At 40.5% G+C, this 7,341-nt stretch overlaps 1 long non-coding RNA gene across 1 annotated transcript; it reads right to left on the reverse strand.

Moving 5' to 3' along the window:
* Positions 1-1,597: 1,597 nt before the first annotated feature.
* Positions 1,598-7,036, reverse strand: LOC139151516 (uncharacterized). The gene is made up of 3 exons (XR_011556441.1): positions 6,834-7,036; positions 5,777-5,837; positions 1,598-1,695 (listed from the first exon to the last, which is right to left on the reverse strand). It is a non-coding gene; the product is annotated as an uncharacterized lncRNA (long non-coding RNA).
* Positions 7,037-7,341: the final 305 nt, after the last annotated feature.

The raw sequence follows: 7,341 nt of genomic DNA on the forward strand, positions 1-7,341 counted from the left end.
AGTGGCAATTTCGATCAAAAGCTATTATGGATGACACAGCAACAAGTTAAATCTAACGCTACTTTGAGTTGAGCATTTCACAATAAAAGAAGAAGAACTGATTCTAAAGTTGACGAAGACAACGGGTCATGACTGCATTATTATTCTCCTCAGTGTTCCAACAGCGTCATTGTCTGTGACATGTACGATAGAGAGTCAGAGGAAAAGACAGTTTCGTTTAGTCAAGTCTAAGGTTTCGTTCAGGGATAATTTGTATGCAATTTAAGGCAGCTCGTACCTCGAAAATGGAAGACTTAAACTTTTGCTCAAAACTTTCATCAAGCAAACTTTCAACCATTATCATATACCCATGCCCATATTGCTACATCCTAGTGACGTTCGCCGTAAAATATCAGCCGTGATATTTCACGGTGAACGTCGAGATACGCACGATGAACGTCATCAGTTTTAGAGCTTTCCCGAACTACATTAGCATTTTGTTGGTAAACAACGTAAACAACAAAATGGCTGCCGCTCCCCGCCTGCGGAGCGATGTCGCCGACGTAAAAACTTGAAGGGCTTCGAGGAAACACTAGTATTTCTGGTTGCAAAATACGGGAATATCACGTTGAGTCTTGAAATTTTTTCCCATGGTATTATTTTGGTCAAGTTCTAGCAAACATTCTGCCGTTCGCACGGCGCCGGCACTGTGCACGGTCTCCACCGAACAGGTAGTGAACGCGTGCGTGACAGCGATGTCGCGCGCGCGACAACTGTTGACATGGCAACTCGAAGGGTAAACTAACAAAATGGCCTCCTCTCCGCGCGAGCTCCGTGCCGTACGACGATCGAAATCAGGATAGATTTAAAAGCTGAGCAGTTTTTGATCGGTACAGATGTAATAGCATATTGCACCTTTAAATATTCCTGCTGTATGACTTTTTGTATCCCGGTGTCTTTCTTCTTGGTTTCATTGAGATATGAACGACTTGCAGCGATGTCGCGCGTGATTGTTGACATCTTCGTCGAATACTTTATGAATGAAGCCTGTTCACATAAACATTCTTATATTTGTGCGCAAGGCGTAATAAAGTAAAGCCTCAAAATTTAAGGTTTTTCGTTCTATTTAGTAAAAATTCCCTCAAATTATGGGCATGGGTATATGATAAATCGGTTATTACCCAATATCGCCTGTTCCTTGTGTCGTATCAGCATTCGTGTCATTTGTGCTGCGTCAGACACTCGACTTCGTCTCGTGTCTGACGCAGCACAAATGACACTCATGCTGATACGACACAGGAACAGGCGATATTGGGTAATAACCTCTAATTATCTCACCAGATCAAGAATATAAATCGGGGTCACCGTCCAAATGTTGGTACTAGAGAAACAAATTACCCAACATATACCGATATTTGAAATTCAAAATGGCCTCCACCCCTGTGTTTTCTCCAGGGGAGAACATAACATTCCCGATTTTCACAAAATTAAACCTGGAAATACTGTTTTTACTCTATTAGCTTAAAAATGAACTCCCACGAGGAATAGATCAAAAGAATATTGTAAAAATTTGAGAGTCCGAATTTCTATCCCCATGGCGCATTCAAATGCAACTTACTTGTATGACTATCAAGTAGTGACTGCCTAGTATATTACTCTCACAGGTTATGGACATTCCGCCGGTATTTGATGCATTGTAATAAATTTCTGTATCCACTGTCAGTAAATGATAAGAAAACGTGTTATTAGCGTATACATATTTATGTTTTTTCAGAAGGTATATATTTATGTTTTTTTCAGAATAATTTGCTTAAAAGACATCAAATTGCGCCCTCTCTCTCGTGACCTGGTCTCTGTCTTGGTCCAATGCCAAAACTTTTGAAGGAGCATATAATCTTGCTACTTAATAATTTGCCATCAATTATGTGTGTGTGTGTTTGTTTGTCTGTTTGTTGAGAAACAAATGATGTTGTGTTGCTATGCAACAGAAGTTTCGGAAATAATATTACGACAAAAAATAATAACGAAAACAATACTTATTCCCATCACGGCTAAAAAATGGAAAAAAGTATCCTTAGTTGTGTCTACAGTGAAGATATACCCTTCGATTTTAAAGCCCCAGTATTTGTAACTTTTAACCTTTTTTTATGTTCGAAATTACATATTATTCTCTTACTGCCATCGTGAAATGCTGTTCAGTAAAGAAATAAGCCAAATTTGTGCTCCTGTAGTGACATACAAACGCTAAATATTGCCCGATCGAGTTGGATTGCCGCGCTGGTTTGTTGACAACTTGTAGGCTGTGCACGTGATCGAGAACGCCGATACTGATGACATCATCGAGCCTGCAACATTCCTGGGGCCTTGCCATGCCACGATACAGCCACACTGCACTGCCATGGTCGCCGGTGAATGACCTGCAAATGGTTTTATTTTGTTCTTCTCCGTTCAAATACGTACTGCTACTGTGTTTCAGAGGATACAGAACTTTGGCAGAGGAGGCCGACATTCTATTCTGGTACAGTGTGCGTTACATACGGATTATTCAAACTGCAGTCGGCAGTGCACCGATGCGCACCGTGCAGTTGGTCACTCAGAACTCCGGGTACCGATGTAAAATCAAGACGACACTATATACACTTGGCTCACTTCTGTAGGCAAATAGCTATCAAAATTGAGTAACTTGAAGTAATAAATTTCAGCTGATTGTCGCTTTAGCGGCAAGGTGATTGCGAAATCGAAGCATCATAGTTTGGCAATGTATGGTAGGCTGTCGAATGCAGTGAACGCGATGGCCTTTGGCAGCAAGTAAGGGAACCGTCAGTATTTACAACCTGGGGGTCATTCAAAAATTGAAAGCTATAAGGGGGTGCTCAAAATGTTTTTTTCTCTGTCTTACTCTGTCCTCAATGACATAATGATTAGTTGATAATATATATTTTACTCTGATACATATTAAATAAAAAGAAAATAAATACTTTAACAGAACAAATAAATATCAACTAGATGAAGCAAGGCAAAAAACTACAAGTAGCTGCTACTACTAGCAATACTTATTATGAAAGAGAAGATAGTGACGATGAGAATGATATCGTTGTTCATGTACGCAATGGCACCAGCGACAGTAAAGATGAAGATCAACAGTGGTGATGATGATGTCACACAGTAGTTTTCTGCAGTCGTTACCAGGGTTGAAAGGAGAGGCTGGGTCATGGAGAAATGTTCTCGACAGATATCACTATAAGTGCACAGGATCTAGGACAAAACTGAACTGTTGTGAATTCACCCTTTATATAATCATAGAAGTGTATAATTTATTTGACTTGAGTTCAACAACCATTTGGACATTTAACCATACCATAATGACATGCTACCCATCCAAATTTAACAATACTACATGGTCGGAGACTGCTTATTAGGTGAGCTTTTATATCTACATATTGTTACATGGGCTCAGGTAAGCCAAACTTTCTGTTAGAGAGGGGGTTACTCAAAGAAGTCAGGGTTGGCTGGGGTGTGACTCAAAATTTCGGAGTTTCTAATGTAATTCCTCCGACCCCCAGATCGTAAATAATGACGGCTCCCTAAACAGCTGTGAACGCCTGAGTCAGAACGATCGGGACCAGTATATACGCACTGCTGTATCTCAGCGAAAATTTAGAAAAAAACAATGGAGCTCCTGCTAAGAAATTTACAGACTCTTGGCTCTTGATGCATCAGTTACTGAGCTTTTATACTGGTAAAAAGGCATTCTGAATACAGCGGTAAATTTCCACCCAAACGCGAAAGGATAACACGCGGGCATTCTGCAATGGACGTTGTCAATTTTACCTTGCTGGCAGGCCCCACACCAATCTCGGCCCGGCCCCGCTGCACTTGTACAGTCTGCTACCTCCATGCAGTACAGCCTTACAGGACTAGTAGCCGGCCAAACACACAAAAAACAACGTCGCAGTGTAAAATCCGTAGGTCAGAACCGTTGATCATAAATTTTCAGAACCAGTGATGTTTAAAAGTTTTGTATTGATCACTTCATTTAGGTTTATGTGAATGACTTTCTCATCGAGCTGCGTCTATAATTGCCGTCCCCTGCGCACCCGGCCCGACAGCAAACTAACCTCTTGGTTTGATTCTGTTGTTTATACATTTTTGTATAAATTCATGATACATATATCTGACTTTCACAACTGTACAATTTGCTCAGGACTGTGAGTTTGGCCGTAGCCTACGGGAGCTAAGGCAAGTCCAAATTTGCATGGACAATGCCCGGGACACGACTTTGCAGTGAGGCCGGGATCTCTCTTGTGTTCGAACTTCTAAGCTTACAATGCCTGGAGCTCCATCGCATCGCAGCTAGCCGATAATTGTACTACTGTAGTCCTTGTGAGGATTAGATACCCGTTACGTTCGATATTATTTGGAAATACTTTTAAATTTAATAAGTAAGACTTTTGTACTGAATTCAAGATGTGATTTTTCCTTTCTGAGCGTTTTCAATTACGCCGTACGGCAACGATATGCGAAGTTGATAGGCCGGCTGTGTTGCCTGCAGCGTAGCCTGGCCGTACACAAAACTTTGTTTGAGTAGACGGGCAGAATCAGTCCCGTCATTTATTTTCAACGAAATTTTCATTATACTCCATAATGGAAGAATGGAAGAAACGACTAGTTCAATGATTACAATGGTGAAGTGTTGAATTTTTATTCATATATGTTTTTCTCTCTCAATTCATTCAGCAAACTTGATCTCCGTACCATCGGTCACAACGTGCAGTGCCTTTCATGAAGCTTACAATCGACTGCCTCCGTCGTTAATTTAGCTGTTCAAGACGTTTGTTTGCACGGCTCATTATAGTCGGAACAATCTGTAAACACTTACATATTTATATTTTTCCGGTATTTCACCCAACTTTCGCGCGTTTTTAGCTGAGTCTCCAGTTTCGATGGACCAGACCTTTTCGAAGAGCGTATGGTTTCTACGGACGCCACAGTAAAACTTGCGTAGATGTGGTTGAGCATGCGCGGTGGTGTGATTACGTTTCGTTTCGTGTGTCAACAAAGCTGACTTCTGGTCCGGACAAGAAGTCATTTTTTACTCCTTTTACTGTTAATCGTGAGGCGGGCTGGGCATGCAAACCATGCGATTCAGTATTAATTATGGTCTTCTTTCACATACTGAGGATGTCATTTTAATCAAAAATATGAAAAAAATTGTTAAAAGTTACAAATACTGGGGCTTTAGTGTATTATGAGAATTATAATACGAATATCACGAGCTAACACGTCTTGCGACAGCATTCCTGTTCACTGTCGACTTGATAAATTATTTAGACACTCGTTGCCTGAGCCAATTGTAAATCTCAACCAATTTGTGTATCATCGCAAATGTGAAGCGTACACGTTGCTTGCACGTCCAAATTCAATGATTAGTAATTGAGGGACCTTTTATGCCACTTGAACTTCTTGTGTCGGAAGTCACGTGACGAGTTAACACGGTTTTCCTGACTTTCAGGGTGATTTCAATATCACAACAAGAGGGCAAACCATCGGAAATTTTGTACATCGAAACTTGGACTTTCACAGATAACCAAAAAACAGACATCGATGGCGTGAAATATGATGAAAAGATGCTCGGACAGTGGTGTGATAGTGATTCTAAAGTATATATTACTTGTAGGTAGAATGACACACCCCCACCCCGAGAATGGATAGAGCCCGGCTCGTCTCTAAGAAAGCAATAAAACAAACAAACAAAAAAGAAAGCATATAGAAACTTAAACTGAATGCTCTCTCTCACCTGTGGCATTCGCGTAATCATTTTCTGTTTGAACAGCGCATTTTGTAGACGATCGATTTTCCTGTATGAAGACAAATATTTTATATCATGGTATTGATTGAAATACATGCAACATAATAATCCCGGTCTAGCATCACTTGTATGTCATGGTATCAATGTGTTCAATAGCATGGCTGTGTTAAGATTCTGCCAGTATCTCTCTGTCACCACAGACTACCTATAGACACATGGCGGCGCCATTACTTATGCATCAGGGTTCATTAGCGTTCCTAAATGCTGTTTGTGCGACTTTGTGTCAGTTTTATGGCACGAAAAGAACATTCAGAACAGTCCACGGCATTTTCAGGCCAACCACATTTTAGAGTTGATAAAGGAATTTGCACTTCTCGACAGCTCAACGTCTTGAATTATGATCAAGGTATAAACACAACTAGCATAGTGATCTTACGCTGCTGTTTTCTGTAACAGCCCCATCCCCAACCATATCATGGTACAAATAGTAAAGACCGAAAAGATGTACTCTCTAACCGCTCTAAACCCCTTAGAGTTGAGTAAAAACTGTTAATGTGGCTATATACCTTATAGATAAGAAGTCTTTCTTCTGAATCAAGAAGTGTTTTGATGTCACTATCACTGACTGAAAGCATTTCAAGATCCATGGCTGTCAGTATGTCAGATCAACCCTTGACCGCATAAACAAATGTCTCAATGTGATACTACTTTTTTAAATCAGAAAGTATCACATCAGCTAAAAATAGCGGGCTTAAAAACAAACAAAAACGCCAACATAAGGGGCGCGGAGCTATGGCCAGTAGTTGGTAAAAATGCACGTTTCACATTGTTGAAGCTATCGTGCTATGGGCAATGTATGCCATTGTACATTATAGAACCCAAACGTGTAAGGCAAAGCGGCGCCGACGCGTGTCGTCTGCTCAGTGTCTGGCGGGACCATTCACCATCAGCGTTCTACATATTATCCTTGCCTGCTTTTCATACACTCAACTGATACAACCGTGATTTGACGTGTTGTATTTCCTTCATGGAGGATTTTGCTTACCTGCGCACGCGATGTTCTACTAAATTTAACCTGCAACGCTTCTGGTAGTTCGGTAACAGTCTGCCCGTCAACTTGAACGGATGTGAAGATGACGATGCTGGAAATTTCGTCATTTTGAACAGCGAACAGTCTGTTGTTCAGGTACACGATGGAAACAACTTGATATTCAGTTTCTATGGGTGGTTGATGTGATATACCCGGGTACTCTTCAATGTCAGAATAAAAACCTAACGCAAGAGATTGTAAGGTGTTGTCGGTGTTTTTTAAGGTAGTATGAGCCTCGAAAGTGAAAGACTTAAAACATTTGCTCAAACTTTCCTTACGGAATATTTCAACCATTTTCTTTCAAAATCAGTAATAAAAATCAGGAGTCTCCGTGCAAATTTTTGTACTAGAGAAGCAAATGGGCCTAACCCAAGATTTACTGATATTTAAAATTCAAAATGGCCGCCATCCCTGTGTTAACTCTATGGAGAAAAATAAAATTTTTGAATTTCGAAAAAACTAT

This window comes from Ptychodera flava, chromosome 15, assembly GCF_041260155.1.
Source record: "Ptychodera flava strain L36383 chromosome 15, AS_Pfla_20210202, whole genome shotgun sequence".
NCBI classification, from domain to species: domain Eukaryota; kingdom Metazoa; phylum Hemichordata; class Enteropneusta; family Ptychoderidae; genus Ptychodera; species Ptychodera flava.